Here is a 12,574-nt window from a genome sequence, read left to right as displayed (position 1 = left end):
ACAAGCATTGTGATATTTCATCTCATGCTACAGGAAGGGTCTCAGTATTGTATTGGGAAGGAGTTGGATATCACATCTCATGCTATAGGAAGGGTCTCAGGTTTGGAATGGGAAGGAGTTGGATATCACATCGCATGCTATAGGAAGAGTCTCAGGATTGGAATAGGAAGGAGTTGGATATCCCATCTCATGCTATAAGAAGGGTCTCAGGTTTGGTATTAGAAGCATTGAGATGTCAAATCTCATGCTATGGGAAGGGTCTCAGGATTGGAATGGGAAGGAGTTGGATATCACATCTCATGCCATAGGAAGGGTCTCAGGTTTGGTAGAAGCATTGACATATCACATCTCATGCTATAGGAAGGGTCTCAGGATTGGAATGGGAAGGAGTAGTATATGACATCTCATGCCATAGGAAGGGTCTCAGTTTTGGAATAAGCATTGAGATATCACATCTCTGCTATCAGAAGGGTCTTGGGATTGGAATGGGAAGGAGTTGGATATCCCATCTCATGCCATAGTAAGGGTCTCAGGTTTGGTATTAGAAGCATTGAGCTATCACATCTCATGCTATAGGAAGGGTCGCAGGATTGGAATGTGAAGGAATTGGATATCACATCTCATGCTATAGGGAGGGTCTCAGGTTTGATATTAGAAGCATTGGGATATCACATCTCATGCTATCGGAAGGGTCTCAGGATTGAAATGGGAAGGAGTTGGATATCACATCTCATGCTAATGGAAGGGTCTCAGGTTTGGAAGGGGAAGGATTTGAATATCACATCTCATGTTATAGGACGGGTCTCAGGTTTGGTATTAGAAGCATTGAGATATCACATCTCATGGTATAGGAAGGGTCTCAGGATTGGAATGGGAAGGAGTTGGATATCACATCTCAAGCTATAGGAAGGGTCTCAGGATTGGGATGGGAAGGAGTTTGATATCACATCTCATGCCATAGGAAGGGTCTCAGGTTTGGTAGAAGCATTGAGATATCACATCTCATGCTATCGGAAGGGTCTCAGGATTGGATTGGGAAGGAGTTGGATATCCCATCTCATGCTATAGGAAGGGTCTCAGGATTGGAATGGGAAGGAGTTGGATATCACATCTCATGCTATAGGAAGGGTCTCAGGTTTGGTATTACAATTGTGATATTTTATCTCATGCTATAGGAAGGGTCTCAGTATTGGAATAGGAAGGAGTTGGATATCCCATCTCATGCTATAGGAAGGGTCTCAGGTTTGGTATTACAAGCATTGTGATATTTCATCTCATGCTATAGGAAGGGCCTCAGTATTGGAATAGGAAGGAGTTGGACATCCCATCTCATGCTATTTTAAGGGTCTCAGGATTGGAATGGGAATGAGTTGGATATCACATCTCATGCTAAAGGAATGGTCTCAGGTTTGGAAAGGGAAGGATTTGGATATCACATCTCATGCTATAGGAAGGATCTCAGGTTTGGTATTAGAATCATTGAGATATCACATCTCATGCTATAGGAAGGGTCTCCTGTTTGGAATGGGAAGGAATTGGATATCACATCTCATGTTATAGGAAGGATCTCAGGTTTGGTATGAGAAGCATTGAGATGTCACATCTCATGCTATAGGAAAGGTCTCAGGATTGGAATGGGAAGGAGTTGGATATCACATCTCATGCCATAGGAAGGGTCTCAGGTTTGGTATAAGCATTGAGATATCATATCTCTGCTATAGTAAGGGTCTCAGGATTGGAATAGTAAGGAGTTGGATATCACATCTCATGCTTTAGGAAGGTCAGAGGATTGGAATGGGAAGGAGTTGGATATCACATCTCATGTTATAGGAAGGGTCTCAAGTTTGGTATAAGCATTGAGATATCACATCTCGGCTATCGGAAGTGTCTCAGGATTGGAATGGGAAGGAGTTGGATATCCCATCTCATGCTATAGGAAGGGTCTCAGGTTTGGTATTAGAAGCATTGAGATATCACATCTCATGCTATAGGAAGGGTCTCAGGATTGGAATGGGAAGGAGTTGGATATCACATCTCATGCTATAGTAAGGGTCTCAGGATGGGAATGGGAATGAGTTGGATATCAGATCTTTATGCTAAAGGAAGGGTCTCAGGTTTGGTATTACAGGCATTGTGATATTTCATCTCATGCTATAGGAAGGGTCTCAGTATTGGAATAGGAAGGAGTTGGATATCCCATCTCATGCTATAGTAAGGGTCTCAGGATTGGAATGGGAATGAGTTGGATATCACATCTCATGCTAAAGGAATGGTCTCAGGTTTGGAAAGGGAAGGATTTGGATATCACATCTCATGCTACAGGAAGGATCTCAGGTTTGGTATTAGAAGCATTGAGATATCACATCTCATGCTATAGGAAGGGTCTCCGATTTGGAATGGGAAGGAGTTGGATATCACATCTCATGTTATAGGAAGGATCTCAGGTTTGGTATTAGAAGCATTGAGATGTCACATCTCATGCTATAGGAAAGGTCTCAGGATTGGAATGGGAAGGAGTTGGATATCACATCTCATGCCATAGGAAGGGTCTCAGGTTTGGTATAAGCATTGAGATATCATATCTCTGCTATAGTAAGGGTCTCAGGATTGGAATAGGAAGGAGTTGGATATCCCATCTCATGCTATAGGAAGGGTCTCCGGTTTGGAATGGGAATGTGTTGGATATCACATCTCATGCTAAAGGAATGGTCTCAGGTTTGGAAAGGGAAGGAGTTGGATATAACATCTCATGCCATAGGAAGGGTCTCAGGTTTGGTATAAGCATTGAGATATCATATCTCTGCTATAGTAAGGGTCTCAGGAATGGAATAGGAAGGAGTTGGATGTCCGATCTCATGCTATAAGAAGGGTCTCAGGTTTGGTATTAGAAGCATTGAGATATCACATCTCATGCTATAGGAAGGGTCTCAGGATTGGAATGGGAAGGAGTTGGATATCACATCTCATGCTATAGGAAGGGTCTCAGGTTTGGTATTACAAGCATTGTGATATTACATCTCATGCTATAGGAAGGGTCTCAGGATTGGATTGGGAAGGAGTCGGATATCACATCTCATGCTATAGGAATGGTCTCAGGTTTGGAACGGGAAGGATTTGTATATCACATCTCTTGCTATAGGAAGGGCCTCAGGTTTGGTATGAGAAACATTGAGATAATACATCTCATGGTATAGGAAGGATCTCAGGATTGGAATGAGAAGGAGTTGGATATCACATCTAATGTTATAGGAAGGATATCAGGTTTGGTATTAGAATCATTGAGGTATCACATCTCATGCTATAGGAAGGGTCTCAGGACTGGAATGGGAAGGAGTTGGATATCACATCTAATGTTATAGGAAGGATATCAGGTTTGGTATTAGAAGCATTGAGATATCACATCTCATGCTATAGGAAGGGTCTCATGATTGGAATGGGAAGGAGGAGTATATGACATCTCATGCCATAGGAAGGGTCTCAGGTTTGGAATAAGCATTGAGATATCACATCTCTGCTATCGGAAGGGTCTTGGGATTGGAATGGGAAGGAGTTGGATATCCCATCTCATGCCATAGTAAGGGTCTCAGGTTTGGTATTAGAAGCATTGAGCTATCACATCTCATGCTATAGGAAGGGTCTCAGGATTGGAATGGGAAGTAATTGGATATCACATCTCATGCTATAGGGAGGGTCTCAGGTTTGATATTAGAAGCATTGAGATATCACATCTCATGGTATAGGAAGGGTCTCAGGATTGGAATGGGAAGGAGTTGGATATCACATCTCAAGCTATAGGAAGGGTCTCAGGATTGGAATGGGAAGGAGTTTGATATCACATCTCATGCCATAGGAAGGGTCTCAGGTTTGGTGGAAGCATTGAGATATCACATCTCATGCTATCGGAAGGGTCTCAGGATTGGATTGGGAAAGAGTTGGATATCCCATCTCATGCTATAGGAAGGGTCTCAGGTTTGGTATTAGAAGCATTGAGATATCAAATCTCATGCTATAGGAAGGGTCTCAGGATTGGAATGGGAAGGAGTTGGATATCACATCGCATGCTATCAGAAGGGTCTCAGGTTTGGTATTACAAGCATTGAGATATCACATCTCATGCTATAGGAAGGGTCTCAGGTTTGGAATGGGAAGGAGTCGGATATCACATCTCATGCTATAGGAAGGGACGCAGATTTAGAATGGGAAGGATTTGGATATCACATCTCTTGCTATAGGAAGGGCCTCAGGTTTGGTATTAGAAGCAATGAGATATCACATCTCATGCTTTAGGAAGGTCAGAGGATTGGAATGGGAAGGAGTTGGATATCTCATCTCATGTTATAGGAAGGTTCTTAAGTTTGGTATAAGCATTGGGATATCACATCTCTGCTATCGGAAGTGTCTCAGGATTGGAATGGGAAGGAGTTGGATATCCCATCTCATGCTATAGGAAGGGTCTCAGGTTTGGTATTACAAGCATTGTGATATTTCATCTCATGCTATAGGAAGGGTCTCAGTATTGGATTGGGAAGGAGTTGGATATCACATCTCATGCTATAGGAAGGGTCTCAGGTTTGGAATGGGAAGGAGTTGGATATCACATCTCATGCTATAGGAAGAGTCTCAGGATTGGAATAGGAAGGAGTTGGATATCCCATCTCATGCTATAAGAAGGGTCTCAGGTTTGGTATTAGAAGCATTGAGATGTCAAATCTCATGCTATAGGAAGAGTCTCAGGATTGGAATGGGAAGGAGTTGGATATCCCATCTCCTGCTATAGGAAGGGTCTCAGGTTTGGTATTACAAGCATTGAGATATCACATCTCATGCTATAGGAAGGGTCTCAGGTTTGGAATGGGAAGGAGTCGGATATCACATCTCATGCTATAGGAAGGGACGCAGATTTGGAATGGGAAGGATTTGGATATCACATCTCTTGCTATAGGAAGGGTCTCAGGATTGGAATGGGAAGGAGTAGTATATGACATCTCATGCCATAGTAAGGGTCTCAGGTTTGGTATTAGAAGCATTGAGCTCTCACATCTCATGCTATAGGAAGGGTCTCAGGATTGGAATGGGAAGGAGTTGGATATCACATCTCATGCTAATGGAAGGGTCTCAGGTTTGGAAGGGGAAGGATTTGGATATCACATCTCATGCTATAGGAAGGGTCTCAGGTTTGGAATTGGAAGGAGTTGGATATCACATCTCATGCTATAGGAAGGGTCTCAGGTTTGGTATTACAAGCATTGTGATATTTCATCTCATGCTACAGGAAGGGTCTCAGTATTGTATTGGGAAGGAGTTGGATATCACATCTCATGCTATAGGAAGGGTCTCAGGTTTGGAATGGGAAGGAGTTGGATATCACATCGCATGCTATAGGAAGAGTCTCAGGATTGGAATAGGAAGGAGTTGGATATCCCATCTCATGCTATAAGAAGGGTCTCAGGTTTGGTATTAGAAGCATTGAGATGTCAAATCTCATGCTATGGGAAGGGTCTCAGGATTGGAATGGGAAGGAGTTGGATATCACATCTCATGCCATAGGAAGGGTCTCAGGTTTGGTAGAAGCATTGACATATCACATCTCATGCTATAGGAAGGGTCTCAGGATTGGAATGGGAAGGAGTAGTATATGACATCTCATGCCATAGGAAGGGTCTCAGGTTTGGAATAAGCATTGAGATATCACATCTCTGCTATCAGAAGGGTCTTGGGATTGGAATGGGAAGGAGTTGGATATCCCATCTCATGCCATAGTAAGGGTCTCAGGTTTGGTATTAGAAGCATTGAGCTATCACATCTCATGCTATAGGAAGGGTCGCAGGATTGGAATGTGAAGGAATTGGATATCACATCTCATGCTATAGGGAGGGTCTCAGGTTTGATATTAGAAGCATTGGGATATCACATCTCATGCTATCGGAAGGGTCTCAGGATTGAAATGGGAAGGAGTTGGATATCACATCTCATGCTAATGGAAGGGTCTCAGGTTTGGAAGGGGAAGGATTTGAATATCACATCTCATGTTATAGGACGGGTCTCAGGTTTGGTATTAGAAGCATTGAGATATCACATCTCATGGTATAGGAAGGGTCTCAGGATTGGAATGGGAAGGAGTTGGATATCACATCTCAAGCTATAGGAATGGTCTCAGGATTGGGATGGGAAGGAGTTTGATATCACATCTCATGCCATAGGAAGGGTCTCAGGTTTGGTAGAAGCATTGAGATATCACATCTCATGCTATCGGAAGGGTCTCAGGATTGGATTGGGAAGGAGTTGGATATCCCATCTCATGCTATAGGAAGGGTCTCAGGTTTGGTATTAGAAGCATTGAGATATCACATCTCATGCTATAGGAAGGGTCTCAGGATTGGAATGGGAAGGAGTTGGATATCACATCTCATGCTATAGGAAGGGTCTCAGGTTTGGTATTACAATTGTGATATTTTATCTCATGCTATAGGAAGGGTCTCAGTATTGGAATAGGAAGGAGTTGGATATCCCATCTCATGCTATAGGAAGGGTCTCAGGTTTGGTATTACAAGCATTGTGATATTTCATCTCATGCTATAGGAAGGGCCTCAGTATTGGAATAGGAAGGAGTTGGACATCCCATCTCATGCTATTTTAAGGGTCTCAGGATTGGAATGGGAATGAGTTGGATATCACATCTCATGCTAAAGGAATGGTCTCAGGTTTGGAAAGGGAAGGATTTGGATATCACATCTCATGCTATAGGAAGGATCTCAGGTTTGGTATTAGAATCATTGAGATATCACATCTCATGCTATAGGAAGGGTCTCCTGTTTGGAATGGGAAGGAATTGGATATCACATCTCATGTTATAGGAAGGATCTCAGGTTTGGTATGAGAAGCATTGAGATGTCACATCTCATGCTATAGGAAAGGTCTCAGGATTGGAATGGGAAGGAGTTGGATATCACATCTCATGCCATAGGAAGGGTCTCAGGTTTGGTATAAGCATTGAGATATCATATCTCTGCTATAGTAAGGATCTCAGGATTGGAATAGTAAGGAGTTGGATATCACATCTCATGCTTTAGGAAGGTCAGAGGATTGGAATGGGAAGGAGTTGGATATCACATCTCATGTTATAGGAAGGGTCTCAAGTTTGGTATAAGCATTGAGATATCACATCTCGGCTATCGGAAGTGTCTCAGGATTGGAATGGGAAGGAGTTGGATATCCCATCTCATGCTATAGGAAGGGTCTCAGGTTTGGTATTAGAAGCATTGAGATATCACATCTCATGCTATAGGAAGGGTCTCAGGATTGGAATGGGAAGGAGTTGGATATCACATCTCATGCTATAGTAAGGGTCTCAGGATGGGAATGGGAATGAGTTGGATATCACATCTTTATGCTAAAGGAAGGGTCTCAGGTTTGGTATTACAGGCATTGTGATATTTCATCTCATGCTATAGGAAGGGTCTCAGTATTGGAATAGGAAGGAGTTGGATATCCCATCTCATGCTATAGTAAGGGTCTCAGGATTGGAATGGGAATGAGTTGGATATCACATCTCATGCTAAAGGAATGGTCCCAGGTTTGGAAAGGGAAGGATTTGGATATCACATCTCATGCTACAGGAAGGATCTCAGGTTTGGTATTAGAAGCATTGAGATATCACATCTCATGCTATAGGAAGGGTCTCCGGTTTGGAATGGGAAGGAGTTGGATATCACATCTCATGTTATAGGAAGGATCTCAGGTTTGGTATTAGAAGCATTGAGATGTCACATCTCATGCTATAGGAAAGGTCTCAGGATTGGAATGGGAAGGAGTTGGATATCACATCTCATGCCATAGGAAGGGTCTCAGGTTTGGTATAAGCATTGAGATATCATATCTCTGCTATAGTAAGGGTCTCAGGATTGGAATAGGAAGGAGTTGGATATCCCATCTCATGCTATAGGAAGGGTCTCCGGTTTGGAATGGGAATGAGTTGGATATCACATCTCATGCTAAAGGAATGGTCTCAGGTTTGGAAAGGGAAGGAGTAGTATATGACATCTCATGCCATAGGAAGGGTCTCAGGTTTGGAATAAGCATTGAGATATCACATCTCTGCTATCGGAAGGGTCTTGGGATTGGAATGGGAAGGAGTTGGATATCCCATCTCATGCCATAGTAAGGGTCTCAGGTTTGGTATTAGAAGCATTGAGCTATCACATCTCATGCTATAGGAAGGGTCTCATGATTGGAATGGGAAGTAATTGGATATCACATCTCATGCTATAGGGAGGGTCTCAGGTTTGATATTAGAAGCATTGAGATATCACATCTCATGCTATCGAAAGGGTCTCAGGATTGGAATGGGAAGGAGTTGGATATCACATCTCATGCTAATGGAAGGGTCTCAGGTTTGGAAGGGGAAAGATTTGGATATCACATCTCATGTTATAGGACGGGTCTCAGGTTTGGTATTAGAAGCATTGAGATATCACATCTCATGGTATAGGAAGGGTCTCAGTATTGGAATGGGAAGGAGATGGATATCACAACTCAAGCTATAGGAAGGGTCTCAGGATGGGAATGGGAAGGAGTTTGATATCACATCTCATGCCATAGGAAGGGTCTCAGGTTTGGTAGAAGCATTGAGATATCACATCTCATGCTATCAGAAGGGTCTCAGGATTGGATTGGGAAGGAGTTGGATATCCCATCTCATGCTATAGGAAGGGTCTCAGGTTTGGTATTAGAAGCATTGAGATATCACATCTCATGCTATAGGAAGGGTCTCAGGTTTGGAATGGGAAGGAGTCGGATATCACATCTCATGCTATAGGAAGGGACGCAGATTTAGAATTGGAAGGATTTGGATATCACATATCTTGCTATAGGAAGGGCCTCAGGTTTGGTATTAGAAGCAATGAGATATCACATCTCATGCTTTAGGAAGGTCAGAGGATTGGAATGGGAAGGAGTTGGATATCACATCTCATGTTATAGGAAGGTTCTCAAGTTTGGTATAAGCATTGAGATATCACATCTCTGCTATCGGAAGTGTCCCAGGATTGGAATGGGAAGGAGTTGGATATCCCATCTCATGCTATAGGAAGGGTCTCAGGTTTGGTATTAGAAGCATTGAGATATCACATCTCATGCTATAGGAAGGGTCTCGGGATTGGAATGGGAAGGAGTTGGATATCACATCTCATGCTATAGTAAGGGTCTCAGGATTGGAATGGGAATGAGTTGGATATCACATCTTTATGCTAAAGGAAGGGTCTCAGGTTTGGTATTACAGGCATTGTGATATTTCATCTCATGCTATAGGAAGGGTCTCAGTATTGGAATAGGAAGGAGTTGGATATCCCATCTCATGCTATAGTAAGGGTCTCAGGATTGGAATGGGAATGAGTTGGATATCACATCTCATGCTAAAGGAATGGTGTCAGGTTTGGAAAGGGAAGGATTTGGATATCACATCTCATGCTACAGTAAGGATCTCAGGTTTGGTATTAGAAGCATTGAGATATCACATCTCATGCTATAGGAAGGGTCTCCGGTTTGGAATGGGAAGGAGTTGGATATCACATCTCATGTTATAGGAAGGATCTCAGGTTTGGTATTAGAAGCATTGAGATGTCACATCTCATGCTATAGGAAAGGTCTCAGGATTGGAATGGGAAGGAGTTGGATATCACATCTCATGCCATAGGAAGGGTCTCAGGTTTGGTATAAGCATTGAGATATCATATCTCTGCTATAGTAAGGGTCTCAGGATTGGAATAGGAAGGAGTTGGATATCCCATCTCATGCTATAGGAAGGGTCTCCGGTTTGGAATGGGAATGAGTTGGATATCACATCTCATGCTAAAGGAATGGTCTCAGGTTTGGAAAGGGAAGGAGTTGGATATAACATCTCATGCCATAGGAAGGGTCTCAGGTTTGGTATAAGCATTGAGATATCATATCTCTGCTATAGTAAGGGTCTCAGGAATGGAATAGGAAGGAGTTGGATGTCCGATCTCATGCTATGAGAAGGGTCTCAGGTTTGGTATTAGAAGCATTGAGATATCACATCTCATGCTATAGGAAGGGTCTCAGGATTGGAATGGGAAGGAGTTGGATATCACATCTCATGCTATAGGAAGGGTCTCAGGTTTGGTATTACAAGCATTGTGATATTACATCTCATGCTATAGGAAGGGTCTCAGGATTGGATTGGGAAGGAGTCGGATATCACATCTCATGCTATAGGAACGGTCTCAGGTTTGGAACGGGAAGGATTTGTATATCACATCTCTTGCTATAGGAAGGGCCTCAGGTTTGGTATGAGAAACATTGAGATATCACATCTCATGGTATAGGAAGGATCTCAGGATTGGAATGAGAAGGAGTTGGATATCACATCTAATGTTATAGGAAGGATATCAGGTTTGGTATTAGAATCATTGAGGTATCACATCTCATGCTATAGGAAGGGTCTCAGGACTGGAATGGGAAGGAGTTGGATATCACATCTAATGTTATAGGAAGGATATCAGGTTTGGTATTAGAAGCATTGAGATATCACATCTCATGCTATAGGAAGGGTCTCATGATTGGAATGGGAAGGAGTAGTATATGACATCTCATGCCATAGGAAGGGTCTCAGGTTTGGAATAAGCATTGAGATATCACATCTCTGCTATCGGAAGGGTCTTGGGATTGGAATGGGAAGGAGTTGGATATCCCATCTCATGCCATAGTAAGGGTCTCAGGTTTGGTATTAGAAGCATTGAGCTATCACATCTCATGCTATAGGAAGGGTCTCAGGATTGGAATGGGAAGTAATTGGATATCACATCTCATGCTATAGGGAGGGTCTCAGGTTTGATATTAGAAGCATTGAGATATCACATCTCATGGTATAGGAAGGGTCTCAGGATTGGAATGGGAAGGAGTTGGATATCACATCTCAAGCTATAGGAAGGGTCTCAGGATTGGAATGGGAAGGAGTTTGATATCACATCTCATGCCATAGGAAGGGTCTCAGGTTTGGTGGAAGCATTGAGATATCACATCTCATGCTATGGGAAGGGTCTCAGGATTGGATTGGGAAAGAGTTGGATATCCCATCTCATGCTATAGGAAGGGTCTCAGGTTTGGTATTAGAAGCATTGAGATATCAAATCTCATGCTATAGGAAGGGTCTCAGGATTGGAATGGGAAGGAGTTGGATATCACATTGCATGCTATCAGAAGGGTCTCAGGTTTGGTATTACAAGCATTGAGATATCACATCTCATGCTATAGGAAGGGTCTCAGGTTTGGAATGGGAAGGAGTCGGATATCACATCTCATGCTATAGGAAGGGACGCAGATTTAGAATGGGAAGGATTTGGATATCACATCTCTTGCTATAGGAAGGGCCTCAGGTTTGGTATTAGAAGCAATGAGATATCACATCTCATGCTTTAGGAAGGTCAGAGGATTGGAATGGGAAGGAGTTGGATATCTCATCTCATGTTATAGGAAGGTTCTTAAGTTTGGTATAAGCATTGAGATATCACATCTCTGCTATCGGAAGTGTCTCAGGATTGGAATGGGAAGGAGTTGGATATCCCATCTCATGCTATAGGAAGGGTCTCAGGTTTGGTATTACAAGCATTGTGATATTTCATCTCATGCTATAGGAAGGGTCTCAGTATTGGATTGGGAAGGAGTTGGATATCACATCTCATGCTATAGGAAGGGTCTCAGGTTTGGAATGGGAAGGAGTTGGATATCACATCTCATGCTATAGGAAGAGTCTCAGGATTGGAATAGGAAGGAGTTGGATATCCCATCTCATGCTATAAGAAGGGTCTCAGGTTTGGTATTAGAAGCATTGAGATGTCAAATCTCATGCTATAGGAAGAGTCTCAGGATTGGAATGGGAAGGAGTTGGATATCCCATCTCATGCTATAGGAAGGGTCTCAGGTTTGGTATTACAAGCATTGAGATATCACATCTCATGCTATAGGAAGGGTCTCAGGTTTGGAATGGGAAGGAGTCGGATATCACATCTCATGCTATAGGAAGGGACGCAGATTTGGAATGGGAAGGATTTGGATATCACATCTCTTGCTATAGGAAGGGCCTCAGGTTTGGTATGAGAAACATTGAGATATCACATCTCATGGCATAGGAAGGATCTCAGGATTGGAATGGGAAGGAGTTGGATATCACATCTAATGTTATAGGAAGGATATCAGGTTTGGTATTAGAATCATTGAGGTATCACATCTCATGCTATAGGAAGGGTCTCAGGACTGGAATGGGAAGGAGTTGGATATCACATCTCATGCTATAGGAAGGGTCTCAGGTTTGGTAGAAGCATTGAGATATCACATCTCATGCTATAGGAAGGGTCTCAGGATTGGAATGGGAAGGAGTAGTATATGACATCTCATGCCATAGGAAGGGTCTCAGGTTTGGAATAAGCATTGAGATATCACATCTCTGCTTTCGGAAGGGTCTTGGGATTGGAATGGGAAGGAGTTGGATATCCCATCTCATGCCATAGTAAGGGTCTCAGGTTTGGTATTAGAAGCATTGAGCTATCACATCTCATGC

Source organism: Ambystoma mexicanum, chromosome 1p (assembly GCF_040938575.1).
Source record: "Ambystoma mexicanum isolate Mex_15411 chromosome 1p, UKY_AmexF1_1, whole genome shotgun sequence".
NCBI lineage: Eukaryota > Metazoa > Chordata > Amphibia > Caudata > Ambystomatidae > Ambystoma > Ambystoma mexicanum.
Note: the sequence above shows the minus strand (reverse complement) of the source record.